This window comes from Protomyctophum bolini (assembly GCF_963924005.1).
Source record: "Protomyctophum bolini genome assembly, chromosome: 6".
In the NCBI taxonomy this organism is placed as follows: domain Eukaryota; kingdom Metazoa; phylum Chordata; class Actinopteri; order Myctophiformes; family Myctophidae; genus Protomyctophum; species Protomyctophum bolini.
The window spans coordinates 20,576,821-20,598,099 of NC_137867.1; the positions used below are offsets into that span (position 1 = coordinate 20,576,821).

The 21,279-nt window shown below is 43.6% G+C and overlaps 1 protein-coding gene across 2 annotated transcripts in view; it reads right to left on the reverse strand.

Moving 5' to 3' along the window:
• Positions 1-21,279, reverse strand: part of grid2 (glutamate receptor, ionotropic, delta 2) — a 603,942-nt gene that overhangs the window by 144,371 nt on the left and 438,292 nt on the right. The gene's annotated exons all lie outside the window — the stretch shown is intronic.

Sequence of the window (21,279 nt, forward strand, 5' to 3'; positions counted from 1 at the left end):
GTGACATTTGTCACATTTGTGGCACTCATGGGTGAAAGTGAAATTGCTTTTGCCTCTGCGTTGCATAGTCCTTCAATATGTGACTCAAATGTAGGAACAATTGGGTGGTGTGCTCATGATTTTTGACATTATTGGAAAAATAAATCAGTAAGTCGGCCAGTCAGCCGGTTAGTCAGCCAGATAGTCAGTCAGCCTGCCAGCTAAATGTTATAGCTTGAGGACATACAACTTTGGTTCTCACAAGGATACTAGTACCAGTATGACGCCTGAGGGCGAGAAGCGACCTCGCCCTAAAGGGTGCTCGCATCCGCCTGGGTGACAGCAGACTGCTGGGCGTGCGCTGGCGCTTTGGCATGGGGGGTAAGATCTTAATTTTCGGGCCTGTTGAGAACTCTAGTTTCGCCGGCTGCCGGGCGTGGCTGCACTAATAACTTTGGACAGCTATCAGTCAAAAGGGAAACATCGAAGAAGACGGATGGATGGACATATGGAATGTCAGAACAGGTCAGCTCCATATATGGAGATTTAAATGTTTGAGGTCAGATGTAGACAACAATATTGATGACATCTGACGGGAAATGCACGATTCCATGGTTAACTGCGACCTTTGGTCGCAACAAATACACACAGATGCTAAAGATAAATGGAGCCAATGGCAAGCAGCGATGGTACTCCGACTGTTAGTCTAACATGTCATGACACCATCATAAGTCTTGTCACTCTGAGCCGGGGAGGGACAGCTAAGGACAAACACGTAAAAGTTGAACTAATGTGGCGTGGAGGAGCAAGATCCACATCCTCGCTTTGAAGCACACATTGATTAGCATTAACATTCAGGGGACGTCATCCCTCCTGCTCTCAGCCCACAGCCTCCACACCCAGTAAACATCGTTAATATGTCTTTTAAGCTACAGAAACTTCACAGTGGTGCATACACCTTGCACCCAGAATGCCAACTACAAAACTAAAGTGTCTGAAAGGAGCGCACATGCATTGAGGAAAGTACAAAGATGCTTCTTTGACAGTCAATCAATACCTGCCTGGCACATCACAAAGATGCAAAACAAAACAAAAGTTCACTGATCCCTGGACGTTGTATTTTGTGTATCACACTTACAGTATGTGTGTTGTGACTCTATGATTGTGACTCCATGAGTCCTCATAAAAAAGTGTTTTTTGTGGGTTTCGGAATGAAGGTCAGACGGGAGGTGACCTAGGTTTCAGAATGAAGGTCAGACGGGAGGTGACCTAGGTTTCAGAATGAAGGTCAGACGGGAGGTGACCTAGGTTTCAGAATGAAGGTCAGACGGGAGGTGACCTAGGTTTCAGAATGAAGGTCAGACGGGAGGTGACCTAGGTTTCAGACTAAGCCAAGGCATGCATCTGTTCAACACCATCATTGATCTTTGATTACATCTCCATGTGTAATTTATATTGGAAAAAAAGAAATAAAATGGAACTTATGATATGTTGCCCATGAAACACTGGCCATACAATGCTCTTGACACTTCTTCGGGGCTATGTCAAACGTGTATATTCGCAGTAGATAGGTCAACAAATCTGTGCGGACAATCTCAGACAACAGGGGAGAGATGTACAGCATGAAGGGGGTCAGATGGGGTAATGACTTGTGCAAGTCCTTGAGGAGTTCATTACACACACCGCTGGGGAGAGATGTTAATCTTCTTCAGGACTAGCTGTGCACGGTAGGTGAACAAGGAGTTATGGCGCAAGGGTTGGAGTAGAACAATGCATCAGTCCGTGCATGGCTTTTTGTGTTTATTTGCGCATGTGTAAACACTAAGCATGTGTTCAGGAAACATCTGTCATGATCTGTGTACATACTGTGATTGTTTATATGCATATTTATTTGTCCATGCCAGGTTATATGTGCGTGTCTCCATGTAAACAGCTTGTGTGCATGTTTGTGCCTGCACACGTGTGTGTGTGTGTGTGTGTGTGTGTGTGTGTGTGTGTGTGTGTGTGTGTGTGTGTCTGTGTGTGATCCACAGAGGCATGCAGCACTAGGCAGACTCTGGCTGCTGTAATCCGAGGTTTACACGCTGTAATGCTGCTCAAAGCCTGCAGGCCTAGCTGGCACAGAGAGAGAGAGAGAGAGAGAGAGAGAGAGAGAGAGGAGGTGTCTTCACACTCTCTCTCACATTTTGTGAAGAACCATTGAGAAGATGAAGACAGGGAGAAATGATGAAGCGATGAGAGCAGTGGAGAGATATAGTGAGAGAAATTAAAGTAACAAAAGAGTGGAGAGGAGCGAGAGACGGAGGGCGGTGAAAGTGGAGGAAAGAAAAGAGAAAGACGTGAGATGGACATGTCTCAACACGTCTCAAACATGGGTTAGAGAGTGATGTGTGGGTGAAAGAAAAGAACATGTGGGAAGGTCTCCCTGCCCTTCCATGTGCATACATGGAATGCTAAATACATGGAAATCAGCAAGTGAAACCCTCACTATTCTAGAGCAAGCCGTGCCAATGACATCAGACAATGGTCAAATCAGACAAGCAGAGGAGGAGGAGCTGGGTTTACTGAAGCCTGTGGGTGGTCATGCATAAGCGGTGGCTTGCATAGCATGGCTGTCGTGTGGAAACCAAGCTTGTCCAAAAAGCTTTCCCTTTTATTGCCATTTAAAAAGATCACACCCAGTGTAGTGATGTAGTATATACATCTAATATACGCTAAGGTATGCCCAGACGGTATCGTGACCTGCCTGAACTAACACTATATCTATTATATTTATTATATTCAAATGCTTATATATTAAAAAGTCAGAATTGAAACGTCATGTATAGGCTATAATTAAAGGTCCTGTGAGCCATATATTTCTTTGGTTAAAACAAAACAAAAAGTCTTTGTTCTATATTCCGATGGTAATCATCAGGCCCCAACGGAATACGCGGCCGCGGTGTTCTGATGAAAACTTATCAAAAGAAGATGTCGGAAGTCCTGTCCGATTTATTTGCAGAGGAGCTGACTGACACTGCTGAGTCGTCGTCATTCAATTACTTTTAATCGGACGGGGGGTGTTGTTCCCTCTGTTGTCGAGCCTCTGAACTTGAAGTATAAAAACAGGAAGGCAAGTGGTTTGGGTAAGTAGCATTTACATTTAGGCTACTATTGTATTTACTAGCTGGTTTAGGTTAACACCCTGAACTAAATAAATAGAAATGTGCCCGCTGCGTCATCGATCGCTCCAAGAGCTGAGCACAGCGACTGTGCGAGCTGGGGGAGAGCGTGCATGTGTGCGAAAGAGAGAGAGAAAGTGTGTCTGTGTGGAGAGAGCGTGCGTGCGAGCGAGATACAGCGAGAGCGTGTGTGTGTGTGTGTGTGTGTGTGTGTGTGTGTGTGTGTGTGTGTGTGTGTGTGTAAAGAGTGTGAGAGAGAATATTAATGTTTTCTCATGCCAATAAAGCTCCTTTGAATTGAATTGAGAGAGACAGACAGAGAGAGAGAACCCCCTTAGCTGAGATGAAGCAGAAGCCAGGGACACATATAAAATTGTGTTGCAGATTAAACTTTTTAATAGATTTCACAGATAGCTTTGGTGCCCACCTTTCCCTAGTGCCCACTCTGATTTGGTGCCCACCTTTCCCTAGTGCCCACTCTGATTTGGTGCCCACCTTAGCGCCCACTCTGTTTTGGTGCCCACCTTAGCGCCCACTCTGATTTGGTGCCCACCTTAGCGCCCACTCTGATTTGGTGCCCACCTTTCTCTAGTGCCCACTCTGATTTGGTGCCCACCTTTCTCTAGTGCCCACTCTGATTTGGTGCCCACCTTTCTCTAGTGCCCACTCTGTTTTGGTGCCCACCTTTCTCTAGTGCCCACTCTGTTTTGGTGCCCACCTTAGCGCCCACTCTGATTTGGTGCCCACCTTTCCCTGGTGCTCACTCTGTTTTGGTGCCCACCTTTCTCTAGTGCCCACTCTGTTTTGGTGCCCACCTTTCCCTAGTGCCCAGTCTGCCCACCTTCCTCTAGTCCCCACCCCCACCTTTCCCTAGTGCCCATTCTGATTTGGTGTCCACCTTTCCCTGGTGACTGGCTAGCTGACTGACGGAAAGCCACTGACTCAGAATGCGTGACTGACTGACTGACTGACTGATGGAAAGCCACTGACTGATGGAAAGCCACTGACTGAGTGACTGACTGATGTAAAGCCACTGACTGATGGAAAGCCACTGACTGACTGACTGTTGGAAAGCCACTGACTGACTGACTGTTGGAAAGCCACTGACTGACTGACTGACTGACTGACTGACTGATGGAAAGCCACTGACTGAGTGACTGACTGATGTAAAGCCACTGACTGATGGAAAGCCACTGACCGACTGACTGTTGGAAAGCCACTGACTGACTGACTGTTGGAAAGCCACTGACTGACTGACTGACTGACTGACTGACTGACTGACTGACTGATGGAAAGCCACTGACTGACTGACTGATGGAAAGCCACTGACAGACTGACTGATGGAAAGCCACTGACTGACTGACTGATGGAAAGCCACTGACTGACTGACTGTTGGAAAGCCACTGACTGACTGACTGTTGGAAAGCCACTGACTGACTGACTGACTGAATGATGGAAAGCGACTGACTGACTGACTGATGGAAAGCCACTGACTGACTGACTGTTGGAAAGCCACTGACTGACTGACTGACTGACTGTTGGAAAGCCACTGACTGGCTAAGACAAGTATACTGTATATGTATGTTCATGTTGGACCCATTGTAATTTTATTTCACATTTGTTATTTTAATTGTAATAATGTTCGTGAAGGAGTGAATTATTATTAAATAATAATTTACGAAATCGAAGGTTTGACAAATATTTGCTCCAAACACATTGATTATAGTACTGGATAACTGTCTAAAACCTATAAAAAAAGGAAAAACACCCTGCAGAATCCCGCGGATTCTGTTTGGCCTTAGTAATAAAGAGAGTGTTTTGGGGTTACCCCGTCTCTGCCGAGAGAGAGAGAAGAGAGAGAGAGAGAGAGAGAGAGAGAGAGAGAGAGAGAGAGAGAGAGATGTGAAAAAAATAATTAAATATGAGGAGTGGTTAGGAAATGAGGAGAAGGGCCTGATACAAGAAGGCAGTGGAATGGGAACGGAGACGAACGGAAATGAGAGAAGGAGGGGTGACAGGAGAGACAGAGAGGGAGGGATCGAAAAAGATAGATGGATGGCATATCAAAGCAATGCAAATCTGTTCCCCTCGCTATAATCACCTTAACAATAAGTCTGTGTGCACACACACACACACACAGACAGGCGCACACACACACACACACACACACACACACACACACACACACACACACATCTACTCACCCATGCATGTTAAACCTATCAGGTAATCTACTCAAGGCACAGAGTTATTCACTCTCAGATTATTCTGATAAGATTGTTTGGTATTCATTCCCTTAGATGAATAAAAAAGGCTGAGGCTGCATGTGCGTGTTGCTTTTGTTTTGTGTGTGCATGTGAACGTTCAAAGGTTTTGTAGGTTCACGCACGCATGTGTTTTTCCTGTGTACAGTATGTGCTTGTGTGGTGATTGTGAATGCAGTGTGTGGTATTGGTGGGTATGTGTGTCGTTTTAGGTGTGTGTGTGTGTGTGTGTGTGTGTGTGTGTGTGTGTGTGTGCGTGCGTGCGTGCATATAAAGTTGTTGTCTTTGTGGCCCCATATGCAAGTATGCTTGTGTGTTTTTTGTGTGCGCGTGCGGTATCGACGTGTTATTTAAGGTTATTTACATGTTAAGAGAGATAATGCAAGAGTGCTTATGGTGTGCAGGTGTGGTTGTAGGAATCGATACAACCATAATGTACTGTAGGCAAAATAATATTTATTCTATTCCGCTTCCTTGGGGCACACAGCCACATACATTAATTACCGTGTTTGAAGGATAGGGCTACATGTTACATGGGATTTAACGGACAACCTTCAGAAGTCTACTGTGTAGCTAGCCCCTCTCGTGTCTATTGCAGCTCAATTCAATCAAGTCCAGCCTACTCCAGTTCTGTCAATTTACAATTGCAATTTAGGCCTTTAGCTGACGCTCTAATCCAGAGCCATCTACAATAAGCATGGTAAATATCCACATGCATAGAATGCAGAGAGACAGTCCAGTCTACTACAGTCGAAGTTCAAGTTCAGTCCGGTTCATCTTACTCCATTTCAGTTCAGTTCAATCTACAGTAGTCCAGTCCAGTGTAACCTAAACAAATCCGGTCTAGTCCAATCCAGTCTAGTTTAAATTACGCCAGTGATTCTCATAATATTTGAGTTCTAGTTCAATTCAGACGTGTAGTCCAATGCGATTTAATTCAATACAAAATACATAAAGCTGAAAGAGAGCGATTCTTGGAGATATATGCATTTTATGTTTTAATACCTATTTGCATCTACATTTGTGAAATTGTAGGCTAGAACACTAATCCAGGATAGTAAGAGTCTCCTATAAGCCACTGTCCTATACCACAGCTCATAATGGTACTATTGAAGTCTCTTCGTCACAAAGTAGCACTTACAGAGCTGAGTGCTCCCTGGGGAACACTTATTAAGTGTATGTGTGATGAAGAAACTTCATATTGAAAATGAGGTCCTAGTAATTATGCGGGGAATAATTGGCTGGTGTTCTCCCTAATAGCCCAGGGCCAATATTTACTGATTACTGAGTGGAAGAGTGAAGAGGCCATGATTGGCCTCAGGGGGCAGGATTATACCTAACAACTAAAGTCACATGTTCTCCATCCCTTAAAAAAAAGATGTTATATATAGATCTCTGTATTGTTCATTAGGAGTAATTTCTAATGGAATTAAAGCCAGTCAGAATCGTCCTGGCAATGACCTTTCCCAGAAAGGCTTTCCATGCAAGAGCAAGGGCTGATCTCCACCAAGCTACTGTAGGCAAGGCAAGGCAAGGCAAGGCAAGGCAAAGGAAACACAAAAATAGAATTATAAAACGACATTAGGATGCATGAAACAAATAAGTAAAAAATAATAGATAGTTACAATACAGAGGAGACAAGATAAGAAAGGGAGCGGCAAACAGAAAGAGTTAGGTTTTAAAATAATTTTAGAATTGCAGTTTTCTGGGAGTTTGTTCCAGAGGTGTGGTGCATAACAACTAAATACTGCAACACAACTTGTGAATGTACCATCACCCCTTCTCTACCTTTTGCTGCATATGAGAAAGTGATGGTGGACACTGGACAGATGGATGGTGGAGCAGAGAAAATGTCACCAAAACAACCTCATTGAGACATGTTGTTTGGATCCACATATTTGGGTTGCCGTCTCTGGAGATATTTTTTTATCAAAGCAGATTGAACTTTTCTTCCTTGTGGACATTTTTGGACAATAGCTGTTACTGTTACACTTGAAGCTATGATTCCCTGCTTTCATATGACATGAAAAAACGAAATTCAAAAAAATCCAATGGCAGTCCCTCAGTCAAATTTAGTCACATATGTAATACCTCCTGATAAACTACTAGATAACATTTATACATTACCACAAGGCAAAGGAGTAATTATTCCCCCATTTTTAACAGAGCTAATGGTTTGGGGAACACTATAGCTGTACCTATTATTTCCTCTAATCCCACCCAGTGAAGCTATGCAGTTCAATAAGGAGATTGTGTGCACATCGAAAACCTGTCTCGTTCATAGTTATATACCGGTATATAAACTAGAGTGTGGACCAGGAGCCCCCAGCTATTCATTTCAATAGAAGTTGCTCAGCGTTTTGAAGCACCCAGAAGAACACTCTACTTCCACATTTGTTCAATTTGACCACCAACATTTGGTGCCCGCGCCCCGCAGTAGTTCTAGCTTTGGCCAGTAGGTTTGGTGGCTTCAATGTTGGCCAGCCGCTCTGGCCAACATTGAGTGTACCTAGCTTTACCAAGTAGACCCCGGCCTGCATAAAAATGCCTATCCCTAACCCTGCACATAGGGTATAAACAGAGCTGCTACCTTTAAAGACATCTTTTCTGTATACTATTTAAATATTTGTGCAAAAACAAAAGCTGCTAATATTGTCCCAAAGGGACTGCAAAAGATAGCTGCTATTTGTTTCAAAGAGCTTCATGGTATCGTATCGTAATCATACCATATATGAATATCATATCACTCAATCCCCACTTATTCCCCACACTACGTTTCTTTTGTCTTTCTCTTTTCTCCTCAGGCCAGGTATGTTAAACATGAGGACACAACCTCTGTCTCATTCATTTACAGGCCCCTCCCTCCTCTCTCTCTCTCTCTCTCTCGTGCTGACACCCTGATGCTGCTGTTTAACCTGAGGGCCGACATGGCACTTCTCTCTTCTTCTCCTTCCAAATCCACGCCTTTCTTCTCTAGTTCAGTCCTTCATTGTTCCACATTTAACCCAGGAAGATGTGCCAAGAGGCATCCAATCACTACCTTCCTGCTCCATCCATCCATCCATCCATCCATCCATCAGTAATACTTTAGAATAACTGTCCATCCATCCATCCATCCAACCACATCCATACATCCATCAGTCCGTCCGTCCCTCCATGCTCAGCTGACTTAACATGATTCAGGGTTCACTTCAAGGCTCAGACATGTGTTCCCTCCATATTGCTTCATTCCTCACTCGCATCCTCTCCCTGCTTTGTACAAGTTTTAAATTCAGCACCCTGACACACTTTCACTCTTCATGTTCCATATCTCTCTCTCTCTCTCTCTCTCTCTCTCTCTCTCTCTCTCTCTCTCTCCTTCCCTCAGTGATGCCTCTTTTCTGCGTCTACCGTCTCTCCACAAACCTCCTAATTCTGAACAGAAATAACATGCATTAATAATAGATCAGCCCAGGGCTTGTACAGTGGTTTGTAGAACTCATTCCTCCTCCGGCGTTAAAGCCACCATTGCTCAGTAGAAACCTCTAATGTCCAAAAAAACTGGGGCAAAAAAAGAAAGAAAACTGGTTGATTTCCCTGCTGACTACATGAATTTGTACTTTTTAACTCATTAAATGTTTTAACCCATGAGACGATGTCAGCTTGCAGTTGAATTCATTTTCAATTATGAAAATAATACAACTACTAACAAGGCAACCTGTAGCGGTTTGCATAGAAGCAGCACCCTCTAGTAGAAAACGTTGGGGACAGAATGACATCCAGACAGACAAACTGACAGTCTCGTTAAAACAGTTTCACACTGAATGAATAATGCGTTTTTCTACTGCTACTACTAATAATAACAGCTATTAGGTGCCTGTGGGACGCTTTTTTAAGTGTCTCTGAACAAGAATAACATTCATATTTTTATGCCCTGTACTCAAATTGGTTTAACGACTTTAAAACCCCAGTTGACCAGGCAGACCCCCTACTATAGGCCACTTTCTGTTCTCCCTCCCCCTCCTGTCAAGTTGAGACGTTGTGAGCTTGCAGATCAGCTTCTGCCAAATGTCCCCCCAGAATAGGGATGCTTGTGTTCAAGTGCATGGTTTAAACACAAAGGGACAGGCATATGAGAAAATGGCTTTGTCTGTCAATGATACAGTTGAATGCATTGTTGTAAAAGGCAGGGACTTCAAATTAAATACATCCTCATTTCTTGAGAGAAGTTGAGACATGACAATAGAGCAAAGCTCATGAAAAGAATGAAACGCTGACTTCCACAGCATTATTATGTTTCTCTTTTCAGAACTTATAGCCGGGCACTATTTTCACTGCCGTAACCCAAAAATAGGCTCTGGGCAGTACGAAAACTTGGATAACAACAGCGCCACTTTCATTCCATTCCAGTCAATAGGATGGAAATAAAAAAACATTATAATGAAAATATGCAGCGTCTGTCAGCCTATGCTAGATGTCTTTATGTTAGAGCACTGAAGGCTGTCTTGGTGGAAACTTGAGATGGGATTGGCAGTGTGGTAGCAGGGGAATAGAATCCCTTCTAGCTCATCTCCAAGACAGTACTAGTTGTAGGAAAAAGTACTAGAAAAACAAATCACCCATTTTCAACCTAACTTCATTTAAATGGTCCTCACTAACATTCATGATAATATGGTACCATTCTTTCCTACTCGTTCTGTGTCTCAGAGGAGGGCTGTGGACAGTTCAGAAACCCCAACTCTGGTGTGTCCGTACCCCAAGTGGTTCATAATTGACCCTTTCGCCTTCCAAGAAATGTAGTAGAGTCAAGAGTACTATACTTGTCTGCAAGATGTAGTCGAGTGAAAGTAAAGTAAAAAAAACCCGAAGTAATTTAAGTTAAATGCACAGTTAAATGCACTTTGTTACTGACCACCACTAACCAGTAGCCCAGGGAGCTGCAGTGTTTGGTTCTTCCCAACATACTGTTGACACACATGTGTTTTGATTTGGCACTGCGATCATTCCCTGATGGGAATTTTGTGAATTTGTGTGAAGGCGTATAGTAGTGAGACGAAAATAATAAATTCATGTAATGTTATTCTTTGTTTGCTCTGTTCTTTGTTTATCTTTTTCCTGGCTATACTCCTTAGTCTCACCCAGCCACCCTGCAGGTGATTCAAGGACACCAGAGGCACTGTGTCAGCTTCAATCACTATTCATTGTCCAGCATGCTGTGGTCACCCACAATAATAAGCTGCTGGTCAGTGTGTATGTGCGTGCGTGTGTGTGTTTAATCTTGACTGACAGGAAGGAGCCTCTAGTCAATAGTAAATAACAGACCTCAATCAAGCCTCAAATGGAAGCCTTGAATAAAAAAAACATTACATAATATACAGTATATTAAATTATTATAATATGATTAAATATAGAGAGATTGTAAAACCTTTATGCTATGAGCTGGATGTTTCTGGATAAGCAGAAAGATATTGTCTAGTAAAGAAAAAACAAACTGAAAACAAACTGCTATGATGACGATGGTAATATTTTCTCTCCGTGTTTGAGGGCAAAGAGAGCCAGAAGCCTAGGCTCCATCTCCAATATGAGTCATTTCACACCACGTAATGGCATCTAGCCAGAGCTCACATAAAGGGAATAATCAAATGAGAGCAAGGCAGAATCATAGAAAGAACGGAACTGTGTGTGAGAGAGAGACAGAGACAAAGAGCACGAGAGAGAGAGGGGGGGGGGGGGGGGGGGGGAGACAGGAATAGAGACAGAGGTAGGAAGAGCAAAAGAGAGGGTCAAAATTATCTCTAAAGCGTTCGTGCTCCATCTATCTGACCACTTAACTGAAATTCAACTGACCGCTGTGCACCCCCTTGAAAACGAGATGGTTCATCTCAAGGGGTAAAGAATTTATACATATACAGTACACACAACTTGTGTGTGCTCAGATGGGTGGGCTGCGTCGTGCATTTTCAAAGCAAGTTTGTTTGAATGACTAGAGGTCCAAACATATAGAGTTTGGGTCGATAATCGACCCTCCCACCAATTATGTCGCACTGCCGATCCGACCGATATGTCAGGGACTTTGTCAGAGTACCCTTTGAACCCATCAGTCTGTGTCCCTTTTGTGCATATACAGTATGGAGTTTGTTTCTGTCTGTTGACTCTGTTTGTGTCTGTCGTCTACCTGTGTCCCTTTTATGTCCATAGAGCTATCTGGAGGTTATGCAATAACCGTGGTTATGTCAGAAATATAACTATAGTCACCTCGCGGTACAGAGTGATTGGGAACACTCGTCCTGCTAAGATTATTACTTGCGCAAGCAGAGCGCAATGATTTATCAATGATTTATTTTTCTTAAAAAAATTAAGAAGGGATCCAGAACATATCTAAATCGATAAAACTGTATTTCTTATATAGATAGAAACTTGAACCATACTTAATAATACTAGGTGTTTATATGATAAAGTAGGTAGGTAGCAAATAGTTACACCTAATACTTTTGCTTAATGTAAGTCGCTCTGGATTAAGAGCGTCTGCTAAATGCCTAAATTGTAAATTGTAAATTGTAATTAGACATTTCAAACGTTCCTTCACAGAGCTGAGATTTGACAGTTTACAGCGGTCGAAAGTACTTGCGCGCTCTGCTTGTGCACTAATTGGCCATTTATGGCCTACTAGTGTGCAACAAGCAAGTATGCACTCGACAGAGTGCAGTTCTAGTTTAGACTAGAATTGTTTTATTATCGCAGTGATAAAAGATTGACTTCTGATAACGCAGAAGAAAAAACGAATGGTGCGCATGCACAAGTATGTGGCTTTATACCTGGGGACTGGGCACGTATGATGAAGTCATGACGCACAGGATCCATTTCTCCTGTCAAAGTAAAAATGTGAGTGTATAAAATGTACTTCTGTGATGCGTCCAAAATTGAACGCCTCCCAATTGCGAATTGTGAAGCGCTATATCTGAACCCGAGTGGAATAGTATGAATAGTATGAGAGTGGCGACATTATAGCGTTGACTCCCATTGTAACAATGGAATGCGGAAGTGCTCATTCTATCTCAATGGGATAATTCCAATGTTTGGAACTATAGCCCATAGGCACCCGCTTTGCGGTGAGATCAAAGTGTGTCGCCACTAGGGGTGGGTCCCGAACCTCGGGACCAAGCATGTACCGAACCGAACGTGCTTGGGTACCGGGTACTCATTACAATAATTACATTTCCGTTCTCTCCATCGGTTCCAACAGACAAGCATAAGTCACACGCTATTTATTTATTTTCTTCCCTTTTAATAGACGCGGAACAGAGCTGATCTACAAGCCTACAGCGACGCGTTGTGGGCTTGTGGCTTGCAGAGGCGGAGCTATCTCTCTGAATGGAACTAGGCTGAGGCTCCTCTAGTCTACAGACGGACAGGTTGGGACATCGTTACACAAACTTTAGCTGTTGGCATAGTTATTAAAGTTTCTTAAACGTAATTTTCAAGTTAAGTTTATGTCACTTTGGCAAAACCTACTTGTAGAGGTAAGAAAAAAAGACAAAAAACCTCTACAGTCAATTTATTCTTTTTTTGAAGGATTTTACTGTACAGTGATTCCGAATTGTCATGACAGTTAGCTTCATCACAATTATGACAAACATTGACGAGTCTCTGTAAATTAAAGATGATGTATTGTAGATCATCTTCTCCCATGACAGTGTGCAGACCATTCCTCCTAACCATGAATAGCATGAAGTCAATTGGGAAATAAAATAATTGACAAGGCTATGTTTTTCCAGACAGAAACACAAATGAGAAATGTGTTCTTGTGCTCTGGGACTCTGGGACCTCCTCCTCACTATACATTACTACTCCTGTCATGAAGAAACCAGTAACCAGAGACACTGCTGCGGCCCATTGTGCAGCCTAACTGTGGATCACACACAGACAGACGCACGCACGCAAGCATGCACGCACGCACGCAAGCACCACACGCACACTTATATGAAGTATAATACTATTTTACCTTAAAAGTCATTATACAATGCTTTGTTATGATTTGTATTATAAAGAATTCTTACTATTTATGAATTCTTAACTATAACTAACTATAATTATGCTGTAATTACTGTATGCTGTGTTATAATAAGCAGATTATAATGCATTATGAATATGGGATGCTTATCCATAATAGTGTTACCCTGTGCGCCGCAAATGAGAACAACCGCCACATAATTAAACAAGCGTACAGAGCATTCCTCCATTTTCTGGATCGGATATGAAAGCAATTTATGCGTCACAACTGAGCATTCCTAGTCAACGAAAAGCAACTTTGTGTGACACTAAGCTGAAATGGTGAGTGTTTGAAAACAAATCTTCTGTGTGTGTGTGTGTGTGTGTGTGTGTGTGTGTGTGTGTGTGTGTTTGTGTGTGTGTGTGTGTGTGTGTGTGTGTGTGTGTGTGTGTGTGTGTGTGTGTGTGTGTGTGTGTGTACCTGCGTGCGTCCGTGCGTGCATGTGTGCGTGCTTGTTTGTTCAATGCAGTGGCTCCCTGTGTTCTTTACTGATGGTTACACAAACTGACATTAATTGTCATGCAAAGCCACCAAGGCAAGCTTAGGATTTCAAAACATGTCAAGGGATTTATGGCAATGCACTTGCAAATACACTTTTGTGTGAGCACTTTAGGCTAGGCGGTGGGGCATGACGCATGCATTGCGCTGGCGAAAGTCACTGTTCTATCGTCACATTTTAAAACCCATCATTCTCAATCAGTCAAAACGAGGATATTGTTTCTCAAGTGATGGCAGATTCATTGCAAGACCTCAGATGCGAGGTGACCCCGCCCCTTCTAAACTGGCTGAATGTTAAGTAAAGTTATTGGCTGTGACAGACGCAGAGCGCACATGATAATTGAGGATGACCCCAATCTAAGCACAGTGCAGTTAGCGAGCCGTCGTGAGATGGAGATCTCCTCTAACTCAACCTCCAACAGATGGGTAAGTGGTGCATGAGTGGGGACGAGGGAGGGAGGCAGGTGAGAGAGAGAGAGGGGGGGGGGGAGAGAGGGGAAGGGGGGTGGGAGAGAGAGAGAGCTGTGACTATACTTTGACCTGCGCTGCTGTTTCTATCTCTACAAGATCTTTGAGGATTAAGCCATCTATCTAATCTCTCTCTCTTATTATTATACCTCTCATCTTCTCTTCTATCCATTCCCCTCAATTATCCACATATCAATCTTCCACCACCTTCTCATTGCTCCCTTAATCCTCCGACTTGCGCCTTCCCCCAACCTGTCTCGTTCTCTTCACCTCTGCCCCTCTACCCCGCCCCCATTCTCCTTTCACTGAGCTCAGGGGGCAACATGCCCCCACACCACACCACACACACACACACACACACACACACACACGCTTCCATTTTTATTTTTACTGCCATGAATGTTGCGTATAAATCTCGCACCGTTTTCTCCCACTCGTTAAATCACTTAAGGCGCCTGCAGATAGCTAACGAAGCAATTACACACGCAGCAGCCGTGTCGCCCGCACAAGAGAGGGAGAAGAAATGGAGCCTGGCATGCCGGCGGATGTATAGAGGAGAGAAACACACCTAGAGGATTCAGCGCCATCGCCACTGAAAGTAACGGAGCGTAAAGAACCAATTCTAGCACAGTGCAGCGGTCATAATTGTGATTGATCTATGTTGTCTGCTCTCATCATTACGACCGCCAGACAACTGTATATGTGTTTACACACACTGGTGTGTGGGAGGTATGGCCATGATGAGCCTGTAAAAGGGCCTGATACACTTTGATGCGCACCGGTGCTGTGCAACGGAAATGGCAGATCTACAAGCTCACTAAACATCACAGCGTGATGCATTGTGAGCATGTAAATTGGCTACTTTTTGGTGCGCGACACCAGCTCGCATTCATCCATCCAACTTCAACCGCTTATCCGTGGTAGGGTTTGCGGAGGCAACAGCTCCACCAGAGAGCTCCAGACTTCCCTCTCCAGGGCAACATTAGTGACATCCTCCTGGGGGATCCCAAGACGTTCCAAGGCCAGTGAGTCGATGTGTTTCCTTCAACTGGGCCGTGGTCTGTCCCGGGGTCTCCTCCCAGTGGGACGTGCCTCGAGGACGTCCCTAGGGAGACGCCCGAGAGGCATCCTAACCAGTTGCCCGAATCACCAAAGCTGGCTCCTTTCCAGGCGAAGAAGCAGCGACTCTACTCCGAGACTCTCTCGTGTGACTGAACTTCTCACTCTATCTCTAAGGGAGATGCCAGCCACCCGTCGAAGAAAACTCATTTTGGCCGCTTGTATTCGCAACCTTATTCTTTCGGTCATGACATGACCCACACTTCATGACCATTAAAGACAGAGAGCTTTGCTTTCTGGTTCAACTCTCTTCGTCACAACTGTACGGTACAGCGGTACCAGCTCGCAACTAAGTATAAATCTAGCTAAAGAGAGACATGAAATGATAATGAGAGCGAAAAAATAAAAAAATACTGGGGGTGACAGCGTGCGTGCGTGCGTGGGGGGCTTTGAAAGATGAGATAAAAGGGATAGAGAGAAAAGGGAGAGACAGTATGTCAAGGGAGCGTAACATGAATAAAGTAAGAAAGACACAGAACAGAGGAAGCATTGCACGCATGTCATTATAGTCAACCTCAATGGGGATAAGGCAAGTTAGAGGAGAGGAGAGGAAGAGGAAGAGGAAGAGGAAGAGGGAGAGGAGAGGAGAGGAGAGGAGAGGAGAGGAGAGGAGAGGAGAGGAGAGGAGAGGAGAGGAGAGGAGAGGAGAGGAGAGGAGAGGAGAGGAGAGGAGAGCATTGCTACCACTGAGGTCAGCAATGAGTCAATGTGGTAGTCGATAACAAAATGTGCACACGTGGACAAACCACACATACATATAGTTGTCTTGGTGTGATGAGGGCTTTATATGATTGTTGTGTGATAATATTGGAATGATATTATTGCACAACATGCACACACTCACACGTGCACGTCCTAATGATGGGAGCGGTAATACTGAACTATGTGCTATGTGTTGCATGTTTCTTTCCACAAAATATTCAGTGTAAGCATAAAGGGTAATTTCTTCACCGTCACACTAATGAAGGTGAAGTGTGAGGACGTTTAATTATTTAATTATTCATTTTAAATTACATTACATCTGACTGTTTGCAATAAACTGGAGACAACTTTGATATTTCAGAGTCATATCATGTAGGCACTTACTGAGTATATCCATGTCATGGACTATATTATTAGTATTAGTCTTGGAAGCAGATGTTCTTTAGACAGATATGCACATGGAATGGGAGAGAAAAGGGGAGTGAGAGAGAAAGAAGAGGAGATAGAGGAAAAAGGAAGAGATACCGTAAGCAGGAAGGGCAGAGAGTCAAGCTGACAATGTATAATTTACGCCGGACTTGTTTCTGACAAAGAGTCTGGCATGTTGCTTCCGGGGAAGGCCATTGTTCAGTCAAACCGCCGCACCGATAGACGTTAACCCTCACTTACATAATATTCCAACTGAGCTCTTGCTAAATAATACAACAAAGGTTGCCCAGAGACTCCCTGGTGAATGCTAACGATGAAATATACAAGATTGAGTATGCTATCATCTAGAGAATGCTAAATACCTGCTCAAATCTGAGCGCACCCTTAGGTCTTCAGCTGAGATCCACCCCCCCAGGGAGTAGGCATCAAGGCAGTCCTCTGAAACAGCTGCCACAAGACAAACGATCCGTTCTCGTTTCGGTGCAAATGCAAAAAGAATATGTAATGATGTAAAAAGTCAATATAACTAAGACAAAACACAACAGCATCATTTTACCACCCATCCATTTAGAGAAATTGTTCTGCTTGTTTGTTTTTTTATTTATTTTTATTTAGCATAACACCTTAGGTGAAGCTACTTGTATAAACTGCTTTGCATCCTCTACATAGTGACAAAAACCTTTCCATATCAAACTCTGAGGGCCAGATTTCTGCACATCAAAGGTGCAGAGCAAATTGCCCCGTGCCTTTAAGTGCAGTCTGCGTTGGTACGGTAAGGTATGTGAATGAATGTGCACTTCACTAAGCCAGCTTTCCTGTCACATTCTGCATTTGAAGCAGAGCTTAAAGGCTGGTGGAATTTGGAGCCCTCAATCAGTTCAACAATAAATAGAACAACTAACCGTCTACCTGCCTATCTAGATAGATAGATATCATCTATCTATCGCACATTGTCAAGGTTTTATCGCGCGCAACACTTATTTTGAAGAGCCAAATAGCCTGCTGTTGGCCGTTGAAAAACCTTGTCTTAACCAGAAACGGCATTCATTGTGCAAAATGGCCACGGCCACTGTCCCACTTTAACTGTTACTGAGAGAAATGTTTCCAAAACATGGATTTTAGCAATCTTGTTTTATAAAAAAATCACACTCGTGTAAAGTGAGGGACGCTAATATATTGAAGTCTAAACTCATGTTGATAGGTGATGTAATGGTGATGTAAAACAAACGGTGCCAACACAAACATTAAACGCCATTAACAATAAAGAGACAATATGACATAATGAGGTACATTATGACGTACATTTTCCCTCCATTGTCAATGGCGTTTACAAAACAAACATTGAACTAAAGACAAACATTAAACCTGTGTATAGGAGGGGCTGGCTCCCCTCAAAAAGACCTTAAGACGTCCCCACACGCAGGCACCCCGCGGTTTTATTTGATAATGTGTGTGGAGTGGACGTCCTGGGCAACAGAAGTGTTAATAACTCAAGAACCGTTCACCCCACCAACTTCAAATTTGACACACACGTTCCACACCACCACAGGGAGTGCAGTGCCCGGTGTCGAGTCAGTCGGACCCACGGTTGTCCAAAAAGGCCTCTGCCCAAGCTCTGGACCGGGCCCCTGCCCAGGGTCCATATATGGAGCTGGCCTGTTCTGACCTCACAACACTCCATATTTGGCCATGGCTGACATAGAACTCCATATATAAAGGGAAAAATAAAGGGAGACACAGATATCATTCTGACTTGGGCATAAAGGGGACACAGACATAATATCTGGGTGGGCCAGTGCCCAACGGCACCGCCATAGAGGCCCCACGAGGACCTCTCTAAAGAAATGGGTGAACATCACTTTCCCTCCAAGTTGAGGAATTCCCGTTGGTGATTTGAGTCTGAGTCTAAAATTCACTTAATCTCAACTAGAGGCCAACAAAATAATATGCTAATTTGCTAATTTAGAAGACTGTGGCAATAATATTGTATGACAAAGTCTGTCTGAATTTCCTCAGAAGTAATTATGCTCTCTGATAAGGGAATCGTGCCTTAATGTAATTATGTTGTGCTTTAAGGATTAATTTTGTCTGTGGCGGCATGCCGCGTTATGTTAGTGTCTCACTGCATTATCCATAATCTCATCTGACTATCTCATTTGCAATCTACAGATAGATCCCTCTGGTGTAAGGAGGAGAGACAGAGAGAGAGAGAGAGAGAGAGAGAGAGAGAGAGAGAGAGAGACATGCATGTTCAAGTATGCTCCCAGTGAAATGCAGCTTTGTAACTCTGAGTTGTAATCTCTGTTGTGAAGTTGTTTCATGTACTGAATGCTGAACTCCATTTCCAAACATGACGAGTAATTGTCTCTACCATTTATGTATTTAGGCCTATGTAACCCACATGAGTTGCACCAGCAACTAAAGAGTCAATTTAGGGAGTCTAACACTGATGTTCATGTGGGGGCGCTATAGAGTCCCAGATCCATATTCCAGAACAGAGAGCAAGAGAGCAGCGGGAGCAGAGGAGCGATGAAGCGCTGGTCAGATCTGAGAATGCACTACTTAAAACACTACTGTAAATTTTAGACAAATACACACCCCCATGACAAGTCAATCTCAACCATTTATAGGCCGTTATACTTCAAATGGATGAGTCCAGCTTTCAATCATATATGTACAGTAAACAGTGTGCAGTCCCTTCCTTATTATATTATATGGAAGGTGATGGTGGTCCATCCTTTTTTACAGTTAATATGCCTGTTAATATGCCATAGATCTGGTAGATCTATGGTCTCTCCAACACCCTGCATGATTGTGATGACACACACACACACACACACACACACACACACACACACACACACACACACACACACACAGTCCATCCTTTTTTACAGTTAATATGCCGCCTAGACTTGCACCACAAGCTCACAACGCATGGTTTATATTTTCTGTGCTAGACACGCTACCCAAGTATAAATCAGCTCTGTACCAAGAGACAACATCTAAATTGACACCTCAGACAAGGAGAGTGCCTCTCATTAATGACAGATGAGTGGAATGCACAAGATAAATCAGAGCTATTACAGTCACAGCTCTTGTTATGACACGCAAATGTGACCAAAAGTTGAGTCCTACAGACTTCGTTCATTTCTAAATATTGTGAATAATATTGTATTGTGGACTCATTATTGTGACATCATCATATTGTGAGTTTTGGTACCATTACATCCCTATGGGTGGTTCAATTATGAGTAAGAGGGGATCATATTATATTATCTATCCTTGACATACTGCATGCAGGCGAGCCTGGGATCTAAGGCAGTCTGTGGAGGGCAAGTTGGACAACTAGGGGGTATTTCGGTCTTGCTTGTCCAGGGTCAGCTGCAGAAAGTTAAGGACCTCAATACCTCTCCACATAACGGCCCTCTCTGCTCCTGGTCGGGTCTGCACCAACTAACTGTTTCTGCTCCTGGTCGGGTCTGCACCAACTAACTGTCTCTGCTCCTGGTCGGGTCTGCACCAACTAACTGTTTCTGCTCCTGGTCGGGTCTGCACCAACTAACTGTCTCTGCTCCTGGTCGGGTCTGCACCAACTAACTGTCTCTGCTCCTGGTCGGGTCTGCACCAACTAACTGTCTCTGCTCCTGGTCGGGTCTGCACCAACTAACTGTCTCTGCTCCTGGTCGGGTCTGCACCAACTAACTGTTTCTGCTCCTGGTCGGGTCTGCACCAACTAACTGTCTCTGCTCCTGGTCGGGTCTGCACCAACTAACTGTTTCTGCTCCTGGTCGGGTCTGCACCAACTAACTGTCTCTGCTCCTGGTCGGGTCTACACCAACTAACTGCAAGCACCGTCCACCTGAATACCAGTAGAGCTGGCAGGCTCAATTTAATTGTGTAATAGGCTAAATGTGAAAACATTTGCCAATGTCACTATACTCTCAATGTGTCTGCTTTGAGAGTCATAATAGCGTGTCACTGCGGGAATCTCTAGTCGGCCCCCATAGAAAAACATTGAAAAGTGTCTGTGGGAATTATGATATTAAACACTCTAAGCGAGTAAATACATAACTTTGTTAACGACCCTGATGGTGATATTACCTTATTTAATATTTGAGTCATTATAATACTGATGCTAGATAAACCCATGCTTGTTTCCATTCCATGCCAACTTGGAAAATCAACAATGGCGGACATTGTAAACGAAGTGGAAATGCAAATTTGGTATGGTGACATTGATGACATCACAAATACGACCAAATCAGTTGAGCTGTTTCTGAGAGCAATTTCCATAAAAGCCCCTATATGAAGAGAAATCCTGATTGTTCAAAATTGCATATTTGTGGGGATAGAAAATACACAGGGAAGCTAAAAAAACTGAATTTAAAAAGTTGAATTTGATGTTATAGGTCCTTCAACATGAATAGCGTTAAATGTGTGTTTGCAGACATGCACCCATCTCAGCTGATAATTAATATTACACCTTGTTACGTTAGCGCTGCGCTTCCAATTTATCACAGATGCAGCCGCTCCTGTTTTTATATTTAACTAAATAATATCTAATCTACTCTATCATGCAGACATGAATAAAGTGGCTGTGATGTTTTGGGCTTTACATCTCATTCAA